This window comes from Lutra lutra, chromosome 1, assembly GCF_902655055.1.
Source record: "Lutra lutra chromosome 1, mLutLut1.2, whole genome shotgun sequence".
Classification (NCBI taxonomy): Eukaryota; Metazoa; Chordata; class Mammalia; order Carnivora; family Mustelidae; genus Lutra; species Lutra lutra.
Genome location: NC_062278.1, coordinates 138,269,329 through 138,282,064, shown reverse-complemented (window position 1 = coordinate 138,282,064; position 12,736 = coordinate 138,269,329). Strand labels below are relative to the sequence as shown.

Here is a 12,736-nt window from a genome sequence, read left to right as displayed (position 1 = left end):
GGGTGGGAAGACACTCCAAAACACGGAGCAGCGGAAGTGTGTAGTAAGCTCTGACTTTGGCTTGCATTTTGAAACACACTACAGAAGGAATACAGTATTCATTGGTCTGCTTCGAGGCACTTATTCCCCAGCTGGCAGTCCAGGTAGGACAATTTTGGGCATGGCTTCAGGTTCAAACCTTGAATCTGCCACTTGATGTATACATAAACTTGAACAAGTTATTCACACACTAACCTCCTGTTTCCTTAGGTTTGATTTCGCTAAAGGCAGACCTTGTAAGACATTTACTGGGCAGATAACTTCAGGAAGTAAGCAAGTGGGGAATTGAGAAAGGGAAGGAAAGAAAGGTAATAAAGGGTAGGAGAAGAGGGTTTTACTGCTATGGCAGCTGAGGTTATATAGGGACCCTAGAAGTAACAGAGGACCCCAGCTTGGAATCTGCCCACTAAGGGAGAGAAAGGTATGTTGCTGGAATTAATGAGAAATGTACATAAGGTGCTTAGCGAAGTCTCTGGTACAAATAAGTATTCAATAAAAATTGTTGAGTGTTAATCACACCTTTATGGTTATTATTTTTCTTTTTTAAGATTTTGTTTATTTTTTTAAGAGAGAGAGACAGATAGTGAGAGAGAACAAGAGTGAGAAGAAGGAGGAGATAGAGGGAACCTAATGAGTAGGGAGCCAGACACAGGACTCAATCCCAGGACCCTGGGATGATGACCTGAGCCAGAGGCAGATGCTTAACTGACTGAGCCAGCCAGATGTTATGGTTATTATGTTAACAAGTAAGAATCAGAGGTTATTATGTTAACAAGTAAGAATCAGAGGACAATCAAAAATAGCAGAGTATTAGGTGCTTGGAGAGAACTCCTGGGGGACAGTGTGAGAGGCAATATTCAGGGAACGTTCCTGCTGGATGAATTTCTTTTGATACCAATTTTGAGGTTTGGGTATGATATTTATAAGCAAAAAGATGCATATTGGAGATGGGCTGTCAGAGAAGGCATTTATAAAAACCTGTTCGTAGGTGACTTTAGGTTCAGAATGAATTAGGGACTATTATTAAATAATTCATTCATTCTCTCATAAAACAAATGTTGGACACTGTATCAGATATCAGAGGCTGGGATTTTTAAAATAACACAAGTAAAAATGGAAAGAACCACAGTATAAGTTGTTAAATGAAAAAAGTCAAGATTCAATATAATATGTTATTAGATGAACTATTTGTCTGAAAATAAACACATATGAACATGTATATGTGTATCCAAATATGAAATACTTGCGTGTACCTAAAAATAAGTGCAATAACTTAGCAACTGTAGCTATCTTTAGAGAGAGTGACTTTAGGTAAAGTGGTAGGCACACTTATTTTTACCATACACCTACTATACCCTTTGAATGTTATACTAAACGCTTTATATATTGCCTATTCAAAGAAACAGTATTTAAAAAAAAAAAGTTTGCAGTAGACAGCCTGTCTTACATGCTATGAGAAAGGAGGAATTCTAGATACTTTCCAATGGCCAGTAGGTCAAGCACTGCAATCTCTTCCGTGGGCTTCCTCATCCATTTTTAAAACATCTGTTTTGCGTTTCCATAGTTGTCTATCAGCTGACTGAACCAAATCCACTCCATCCAGCTTTGCTCCAACCAACCCCTGAGCTCAGAATGCCAGTTCTAGTGCTTCCATTTACATCCTGCCTGAGCTGGGCTGGCTGGTCTGCCCTCCCAGTCACCCCTCTCCCTGTGGAGAAAAGCCAAAGCTAAAGCTCTACATTGGGAAGCCTTTGATGGCCTGTTATTTTGAAGCCATGGGAGTGAATTAAATTATCCAAGACTAATATTTAATTCTGCCACACTTTGCAGAAGTATTTATTGACTATGGACTACATGTTGGACTTTGTTCCAGGTGTAGAGACAAATAGTTTTTGCATGCAGTCTTTGCCCTTGAAAATCAGTAATGCACCTGCACGAGTTCCCAGCGAGGTCCTGATGTAGGCATCCTCCTACTGGGTTATGGTCTTTACCCAGTAACTTCACACAACCATGGATCCCTCTTTAACCACAATTTCCCTTCCTCTTCCCTTTCTAAAACTTTGGTGGAGAGATTTTTTCGAAAATGCAAATACATCGCACAGGCAAATTACTCAAACATCCTGAAGGAGCTTTTAATGCATTTTCAGAAACCATTTTTCAGTAGACTGCTGACATGTTTATTGACATTCTACTATATGCCAGGTGACTTGATTCTACCATATGGCAGGTCCTAGGGTGAGGTGAGAGTGGTTGTTAAAAGATGAAGAAGGGAGGCGCCTGGGTGGCTCAGTGGGTTAAGCGGCTGCCTTCAGCTCGGGTCATGATCTTAGAGCCCTGGGATCAAGCCCGCATCAGGTTTTCTGCTCAGCAGGGAGTCTGCTTCCCCCTCTCTCTGCCTGCCTCTCTGCCTACTTGTGATCTCTCTCTGTCAAATAAACTGAGCCACCCAGGTGCCCCATAAATAAAATCTTAAAAAAAAAAAAAAGATGAAGAAGGTATAGTCTCTAGCTCTATATTACTACAATTTAATTAAAGAAATGCATGAATATCAAGAACACTAAAACACAGCTTACGCTTTTGTACCGAATCAATGATACACACATAGTATGTACTACTAGAGTTGAGAGATTCAAGGTTCTAAAGTTTGAAAATGGTGAGCTTGGAGTAAGAAATAGGTGAAGCTGATTTAGCAAAAGTCCTGGAAGGTCAGAAGCAGATGCCTGGACGGAATAGGCAGAGGGTGTAGAAACAGTCACTGGAGACGAGAATAAATGACACTGCATTTTGTCCTCAGGTCCAGATTTCCCATTATTTAAAGGGCTACAGTAGTTTTCTTGTATTAGTGTTTGTCTGCTATACCCTTTCTCATCTTGCTTTACTTTCAGTCCTTCTAGGGATGTATTTTAGTTGTGTCTTGCACATGCCATGTATTTAAATTTTTGAAAAGTACAATATGAAGGAGTGCCTGCGTGGCTAAGTCAGTTACGTGTCAGACCCTTGATTTCTGCTCAGGTCATGAACTCAGGGTCATGAGAGCATGGGGCTCTGCGCTGGGCATGGAGCCTGCTTGGGATTTTCTCTTTCCCTCTCCTGCTAACCACTACCTTCAAAAAAAAAAAAAAAAAAGTATAATATGAAGATACGTCAATCAACCTGAGCTCAATAAATTTTACTTTTTATCATTTTTACCAACTTAATTTGTGCTTTTCTCCATTATGTTATTTTGCCTTTTCCATTCTTACAAATTAAGAACTATAACTTAGCTAAAAAATTATGCAATATTTAACATCATCAATAAACATCCGCCACAGATCATACATCCAGTATGCAGATTTTATTTCCCTCCTTCCCCAAAGAAGAAACACAAAACTTGAATTTTTGTGATAACCATTCCCATTCATATAGTTTTTACCACTTATATAAGTATCCTCACACAACATACTGCCTATTTTTCCGATTTTATGACATATATTTTAGTATTTCCTTCTACATATTTCTTAGTGAGTTGGTTCTTTTATCAATTTCCTTAACATCCTTATAATTGTTTATATAAGAAGAGACCAGCTCTTCCTGAGCTACAATAAGCTTTTGAAAAAAGCTAAAGGAGTCACCAGATTGCCTGAACTGTGTGTTTTAATTGAGGATTCTAGTGTGTTTGGGGTATTTAATTCTTCCTGCAAATATACTGCAAAAACAAAGCAAAAAAAATAATAATAATAAGTCATGTATTTGGCCTTTCTGTTTATATTTAGCACTCGTCCTCGATATGTAATTGCATTTCAATTCCAAAGAGAATTTAGTGGCAGTAGGTGCCTCATAAAGCCTAGTGTGCGAGCTACATGAATAGTCCTTCTGTGCGGGAATGAGTAGCTCCTCTTACCCAGCTATCTACTTGGAAACATATGTTTTTCTGAATACCAGTCCTGGAATCTCCAAAGCAACATGACATTTACTTTAGAATTATGTAAAACAAAGCCATTGCCATAATGATTATGAACCCATCATGGGTATATCACTATCCATACAGATGCTAAGAGTATTTAACCTTTTAAGGACTCAACTACACATATGTGATATACATCTAAATGCCACACAGCTTTTCCCTGCTTGGTTCTAGGTCATCTTTTTGTGCAAATTCAGTTCTGAAGTGCCAGTAAACAGTAGGATCTAAATGTGTTTACACTTGAGGCAGTTGATTCTTTCTCTATGCTTCCTTAGCAAAAAGCTTCTGTAGATCATCAGAGGCAATCTCAGGCTTAGGAGAGACCCTGGTCCTTTGGTCAGACTTCCCAAAGTATTGCACCATTTTCCACTCAAATGGAGATGTACTATTCTTGTCAACTTCCCAGGCTCTGTGGGAATGGTGGAAGAAATGGAAAGATAAAGAAGAAAAAAGGAAAAGGCAAAGTCAAACCACTACTCTTTTCATCTTTATATGTGTCCCTATTTTCCTGAGAACACTGAGGACTGCAGAACTTTAGTTTCCAGCCCAAGGTGTGAAGCTAGGGATTAAAACCAGTTCTCTGTTTACTCTATACTGCATTCCTTCTGTAAAGAAGTGATTTATTCTCTACTTCCAGCAGGAATGGTTAATTCTAGAAAAGTCATTCTAGAAAATAGGTTAAAGCTAATTCTAGAAAAATGGATTCTAAAAAATTTTTACCTCTTCTGCTCTGTGAACAGCCCAAACCAATAGTTTTTATTCTCTACAGAGATCATTTATTAAAAGATCATTGATATGTATCAACTCACCAATAAATAAATAAATAAATAAAATGTCAAGTTCAGCTTTAAAGAAAAGTTCATTGATTACATCTCCCAAACCAGCCTGTGTCTATCAGCAACCTCTGTGTCACCTCATTTCCTTCAGAAAGTCAGTATTTCAAAAACATGACAGGAACTTTCTTGGTTCCAAAATATTTTGCACAGGCTCACTCCAGATGCAAAGAACTGTAGCTGCGATTCAACAGATCAGGTTTCTGATCTCTTCATGCCTTTCAGTGGAGATCAGAGTCCTTCTAAAACTCTTTCATTAAAATATCCCTCCACTGGCTGAAGCCATAAATTTGTATTCCAAGGGACCTGGGGGCATTGATCTAAGTTCTATATTGTTTTTGAACATGTTTCATAAAATCTATCAAAATTTTGTCTTCTACTGTGTTGTATATTCATGTTTGCATGTTTTTGATTTGTTTTAATATGGTCCTGCCAAATGTTTAACTCATTTGAAACTTCAGGAAGGTGTGCTGTTTGTTTTCTGTGACTCTGCATACCATTTAGCACACCTCAACAGAACATATGGTTGAGACTCACGACTCAAGGTAGACTAATGTGGGAAACAAAGACAAAAGAAAGAATTAAATTTCCCTACTGCCTACAGCCCACTGACAAGTCCTTGAAACAGGTAGAGTGACCTTCCTCTGAAGCTGGAGAGCGAGGTTCTTTTCTCACAGTCAAAGAATGAATTTCGCAGACAAAGCGGAGTGAATAAAGTGATAGAGTTTTATTAAAGGAAGATACAGAAAAAGCTCTTGAGCGAGAGAGGGGTCCCGACAGGGTTGCCAACATGGGCCACCACTGACAGTCTTTTATTTAGAACTGACCAGAGAGCTTATCATTCTTGTGATGTCTTGGCTTGAGTAAGGACTGGTGATAACATCTTTAATGGCTTAGTTCTTTTTCGGGTCTGGTCATTTTTTGTTCATCATAGGTGACTGTCATAAAAAAGACACCCCTTCACACACGTCTGGGGCATGGTGGTCTGGTTTGTTTCCTTATCTCTGGTTTCCTTACACCTCAGCATTTTGGGGATTTCTGTAAACCTAATCCTATAGCCCCCTACCTATCTCTCCCTATCTAAACCCACCTGTCCCTTACTCACCTCTGGGAGCTCAGCTGCCTCAATGCCAATACTTTACTAAGGGCAAAAGGCAATCTTTTGCCTTTTTTATTTGCCCGTATTATCTCGATCCCTGGAATCCTGTATATCTTCTGTAACATATAGAATTTCCTTTGGAAATTTCCTTTATCCCTACCCCTCCCAACAAGATATGTTAGCAATCATTCTCGAAGCTTATGGTCCTTCTGAAGGGTCTCATGACTGAGTTTTTACTAAGCAGTAATAAAACAATATTTTCCTAACAATAGCTAGCCCCCTCCGGGTCCTGAAAACCTTGTTCCCAAAATACTTTGGAGGTTTGTACTGTCCCTAACCCTGTTCCAACTTGAAAGTATATAACCAGTCACCCATCACAACCCCAGTGCCCCTCTCTCTGCCCATGTGTCCTGCCCCAGAGCTTTAATAAAACCATCTTTTTGCACCGAAGACATCTCAAGAATTCTTTCTTGACCAATTGGTATAAACCCCAACATTTCTACATCATAGATTAGGGCATGACCAAAAGGATTAGGCAGATCCAAATTAATCTGTCCCAGAGTCCTCAAATACTTCAAGACAACCATCTCAGTATCCAGACTAAAAATTCTTCATTATGGCAGACTCCTGGAATTGCTCAAACCAAAGTCGGTGATACTTGGCGTCAAGAAGGAACCTGTATTCCTTGGTTCTTTCTGCCCATGACACAGAAATAGAGACTCTGATGGTCCAAATCTATTTCTGAAATGTGCTTCTGGTATTGGTTTTCTTTTAAAACCAAATCTTGCGTCGTGCTAGTGAGTACTCTATGAGCATATTCTGCAGACAAAGCAGATGGGTAAATTTGAATCTTACAGATTCAAGAAACAAACATGAACTTTTAACCTTCATTTAGGAGTTGCTCCCATGCTCTCTGAATAACATTTACATACAGGTCCAAGAAAGACAACATCAGTCCCCTCATGATATTGATCACGTTCATCTCGACAGAATACTTTATTCAGGCGGGTAGAATATGAATGTCTCTGACTTTAAAATATTTAAGCCATCTTTGCACTTTATATTGATTTCAGGCAGCTTAATTGTATCATTTCCAAGTATGATGGCATCTTTATTAGATTGATGGTACCAGTTGCAAGCTGAAATCCTCAGTGTGCCTGGTATACCCAAATTTGGAGGTTGCTTAGATTGGGGACTTTTCTAACCTTATTTAAAAGAAAAAAAAGCAGATGAAAATTTGCAAAGAAGAATTCTCATGGTGCTTGCCAACTATGCATCACCTAGTCGCATGCTTCAGATGGTCATATTAGTACCTTTCATTATTTATTTATGATTTGATTTTTTTTTTAAAAACTGTATGAATTATCACACCAGACAGACAAAAACAAGAGGAACACTGTCACAAAGCAAAGCTCAAAGCTGGAAGTCTAGTGCTGAAGCTGTAGTAGAAAGCCATAAGCTTTATCTGTCCATGAGAGTATCTTGCTCTTCTCAGTCCAGTAAAGAAACAAACACACAGACAAATATAAACAAACGTGCTTTTCCATCTTGCCACTGAGAGTGCAGTCCTAGGCCAGCAACATCAGCCCCAGCTGGGAACTTCTGGGAAATGCGGACTCTCAAGCCTCACCCCAGATCCCCTCAATTACAATCTGTACCTTATCAAGATTCATATGCACATTCCTAGTGGAGAAGTTCTTTTAGAATATCACTGGAGAGGTAGCCAAGAGCCTAGTGACAGTAAAGCACTGAGAGAGGGCACCTAGGTGGCTCAGGATAAAAACAGAAAACAAAACAAAACTTCTTTCTCATTGTACGTACCCTTTTCAAATTGTGAATTTTGTACCATATGCATGTAACACCTATTCAAAAGTATCTTCTTAAAGTTTATTTCACCATTCATTTAATGGCTGAATAAAAACAACTCAGTTAAGGATAGGTGGTAAACTTGATGAAGTTTAAAAAAGTCTAGATAAATAAATTCTGAAATTTCCATAAAGATAAAAGCTCTTTAAGACAAATAAATGTTAGGCAAATTTAGGACACTTTTTTTTTTTAATGATTTTATTTATTTATTTGACACAGAGAGAGAGAGATCACAAGTAGGCAGAGAGGCAGGCAGAGAGAGGAGGAAGCAGGCTCCCCGCTAAGCAGAGAGCCCGATGCAGGGGTCGACCCCAGGACCCTGAGACCATGACCTGACCGGAACCAAAGGCGGAGGCTTAATCCACTGAGCCACCCAGGTGTCCCAAATTTAGTACACCTTTTATCATAAGTTGGTAAATAGCAAAATCACTAAATTTTACAAATTCCACTTTTTCAATGGTGTGAGCTTCAATATTGAGCTATACTAATTCTCAGGCGTATGTCTCTTAAGAGTTCAGGAAATGAGTTTAATTTTGAAAAACAATGATTCTGACCCATTACAGGGTGACAGGATTTATCAAAAGTAAAATGAATGAGGGAGAAACTTCAGCAAACCTCACAGACAATAATAAAATGTATGTCGTGTTTTATCCACAATTGATTCCCTACAAACACATTTGAAATAATGTTAAAATGTGCCTTACTTTTCTCTAGGTCTTTGTCTTACAGAGTTCACCTTTTAGACAAAATGGTCTTTCCACATCATTGGTTTACTTTTTAAAAAAATTAGTATTACTATCTATACTCTGCCATTGGGATGTACACGCCAAGGAACGGGGGTTTGGTTTATGTGTTCATTAATGTAGTCATAACTTCTAGAACAGTGCCTGGCGTACAGTAGATGCTCGGCAATTATTAAAAACATGACTAAAATAAACATGTAGCCTATAAGCTCTTAAGAAAGCATACCAAAAGAAGTCAATGTCGTTTAGCTCAATATCTTGTGTTTATCAAGTAGCAGGGATCATTTATTACCACCCTCTTTGTTTTAAAGATAAAACTAGTTTGGTCCCTAACAGCTCGTCCTGTGCTCCCATTTTTCATCCTGACGTGCTACTTTTAGTAAAGTCTTTGGTAAGCAGAAATAGACAATTTCATCTTCTATTAGAAAATCAATTAAGCGGGGCACCTGGGTGGCTCAGTGGGTTAAAGCCTCTGCCTTCGGCTCAGGTCATGGTCCCGGTGTCCTGGGATCGAGCCCCACATCGGGCTCTCTGCTCTTCGGGGAGCCTGCTTCCACCTCTCTCTCTGTCTGCCTCTCTGCCTACTTGTGATCTCTGTCTGTCAAATAAATAAATAAATAAAAAATCTTTAAAGAAAATCAATTAAGCAAAAACAGTCGGTTAAATGATGTTCAACAAAGCCTTCTCCCCTAAATATAAAATGAAGACATTATAAGGCACTTCTACTTAGTAAAGAAAACTACCAGGTGAACAACATGAATTAAGCATTTTGTAATCATTAGGGACTCTATTTAGAGTCATTAAGAAGCTACTTTCTTGGGACGCCTGGGTGGCTCAGTGGGTTAAGCCGCTGCCTTCGGCTCAGGTCATGATCCCAGGGTCCTGGGATTGAGTCCCGCGTTGGGCTCCTTGCTCAGCAGGGAGCCTGCCTCTCTCTCCGCCTCTGCCTGCCTCTCTGCCTGCTTGTGTGCTTTCTCTCTCTCTCTTTCTGACAAATAAATAAATAAAATCTTAAAAAAAAAAAAAGAAGCTACTTTCTTATTTTCTAACCCAGGATGCTGCATTTGGGCCACTACCCTAGTGAAGAAGGGAGGCAAACCAGTTCCAAATCGGACCTAGTGAAAAGACCTAAGTCTGTTGTAAACATCTCTGCATTTGCGTATCTATTCTATCTTAATTTGCATATCATCATATCTTCATTTGCATATTTGTAACTCTTGTCCCACCCTACCTCCCTCCCCCAAATCAATTATGAACCTTGGGTGAGCCTCCTGAGAAGAACAAGTCTTTTCCCTGCTTTTGCTAAAAGCACAGGAAGAGAAAGCTCAGTGTTCATTCTTTCCCCCTTTTGAACATACACATTGTATGATTCAACACTGCCAACTCTCCCCAGAAGAAGGGTAAGGCAGTTGGATGAAAACTGACTGTGGGGAAAAAAATTTAAAAAACAAAAAAACAAAACAAAACAAAAAACTGGGTAAGTTTTCTGCCTTGGTAGTCATGGGGCCTGAATTTTCTGGCCCAATTCTCATTTAGTATAATTTTATTCCCTTAAATAAATGTAAGTTACCAAATATGTAGCTAATCGTTGTTTAAATTTTACACATTTGTAAAAGTTTTCTTAGCAGTTTATTTAAAGACAAAGTAAGACCCCAGGACAATATTTTTGTTCTGACAAACTTATTTATTTTGGCATCTCATTTAACCTATTGAAAGGCAGAGAAGACTACATGGAACCCAGCAAATGAAACCAGCCATATTCTATGAATACCCAGATTCCCAAAATATTTAATTTAACTTGTCCCCTGGTTATCTCCTAGCGCAACCTAGTTTGCTCGCAATTATGTTTAATTCAAAGAATATGTCCTTTTCATTTCAAACAGACTGGAACAGGATCTTTACTTCAAACATACATAAATGTTTTTTAAAAGTGATTAAATCAGCCATATTTTGATATTTTTTACACTTAACGGCCTTTTAATTTTGAATTTTTGAAGACACACCAAATAGATGAGTATGTCCAGTGCCCCAGGATGGACTGGCTTCTCTCTCCCCATTCAAGGGGAGATGTTTATATTCTGTGGGAGCTAATGCAATTCAAATGTTTTTCATAATTTGGTAGCATTTTCCAGAACCTCCTCTGTCTACTGCATAACCTTCTCGGCTTCACAGTCCTCATGTTAGATTAAACAGGAAAGACGAGTGGTTTGCAAGAGATGATTGTTAGTTAAATAGCAGGAAACACAAGAGCAAACTAATTTGATAGTTGCAAACAGTCCACGGCCATAACATTAGTACATTTATTCTAGTGTCTTTGTAATAAGGCAGAGACAGTGCGAAACTTTAATTAAGGTGATACTTGCTAGAGACAGATCTCTGAGAATTTGTAGGGGAGGTGGCGGCCAGAGGAAGAGTGGCGGCCAGAGGAAGATCACAAAAACTGAGAAGCACACCAACAAAGGTGAATGTTGCCTCCGCTTTGGGAAACAGAGAGGAACAGAAAGGAGGCAGCGAATAAACTAGACAGGAAGAAATAAAGCAGATAAGAGCTGCTGTTTATTAAACAGTGATATGCCAGGCACACTGGTCAGGCGTTTTGCATTTTAAATTTCTGACCCTCACAAGAGCAGCTTACTGTCAGTGTCATTAGAGATGGAGGGACGCCTGCTCAGAAAGGCTGAATAACCTAAAAATGCTCCACGGCACGTTAAAATATCCTTAGGGCTACAATATTCCTGATCTCAGTGCACTGAGGACAGGCAGAGGGGAGTAGAGTTACGATCTGAATAAGGGTTCCCTGTCACCAAGTCCAGTGCTTCTCCAAGTGCAGCCCTGTTTCAACTGGTCCATGGGAATCTTCTAGTTCACTTCTTAAGGTTGCAGTTTCACAGACTTGGGGGTCTATTAAATTAGAACCTCCAAGGTTTGGGAGCCTAGGACCTGCATTTTAAACTGAACCACTGGGTTTGGTTTATTACACAAAAAATTGAGACATTCTGCCAAATGGAAGGAGGTTCTGATTATATACCCTAACTCCAATTTGAGAAGGTGGTATCGCCTTTGCAGATGAGTACATACTCAATCTTTAAGGTGTAGGATTCCATTCTATATCATAATGCCTTTGATTTTACTGATTTCTAAAATTCCTAGAGACACTTTCAATAACGAACTCAGTGCATAAAACTAAAGAAGTTCAAAGTTTGGGGAGGATTATGCAGGTCAATATGTCACCTAATGCCCAGCCCATAATCCTTTAATCTTCCTCTACAATATCCTATCTTGTGGTTGCCCGAGTGCCCCAATGATGGGACACCACTGTTTCATGAACCGGTGATATCAGTGTTGTGATTATGAAAGGTACTGACCTACCCACATATAGATGTAACACCTACTCTTGGTCTTACTACCTAGAATACTCTTTGTAAGGCAAATTTTGCCTACCATTCTCCCATTTTATTTTATTTTTTAAAAGGGAGGTTGAGGAGCAGAGCAAGAGAGAATCTTAAGCAGGCTCCATGGTCAGTGCAGAGCCTGAGGGGGAGCTCAATCTCACAAACCTGAGATCGTGACCTAAGCCAAAAAGAGTCAGAGGCTTAACTAAGCCACCCAGGTGCCCTGCCACTCTACCATTTTTTTTTTTTAAATTTTATTTATTTATTTGACAGAGATCACAAGTAGGGAGTGAAGGAGAAGCAGGCTCCCCGCTGAGCAGAGAGCCCGATGCGGGGCTCAATCCCAGGACTCTGGGATCATGACCGGAGCTGAAGGCAGAGGCTTTAACCCACTGAGCCACCCAGGCGCCCCTCTACCATTTTAACTTCTTTAAAGGACTTCCACTGCAGTGGAATGAAACTCAAACACCCTCTACCATGGTCTATAATATGCTACTAAGATTTCACTTACTCTTTTCCTGGTATCTGACATTTAAGAATATCAGAGCTGTTCTTCTCAGCTCTTTCCAGTGGCATCTGGGTGGCTCAGTCGGTGGAACCATCTTGGTTTTTGCTCAGGTCATGGTCTCATGGGTCCTGGGATCAAGTCCCCCATAGAGCCCCAAGCTCGGCAGGGAGTCTGTCTGAGATTCTCTCGCTCTGCCCCTCCCCCTGTTCACATGCACTCTCTCTGTGTCTCTCTAAAATAAAGAAATAAATCTTTAAGCAAACAAAGAAAAAAAGGATGTTCTTCCCAGCTCTTTCCTGCCTTCAGGCTTTTT

The 12,736-nt window shown here is 39.6% G+C and overlaps 1 protein-coding gene across 1 annotated transcript in view; it reads right to left on the bottom strand.

The window, feature by feature from the left end:
- The window catches only part of KCNH8 (potassium voltage-gated channel subfamily H member 8), a 385,143-nt gene that overhangs the window by 254,757 nt on the left and 117,650 nt on the right, over positions 1-12,736 (bottom strand). The window lies entirely within an intron of this gene.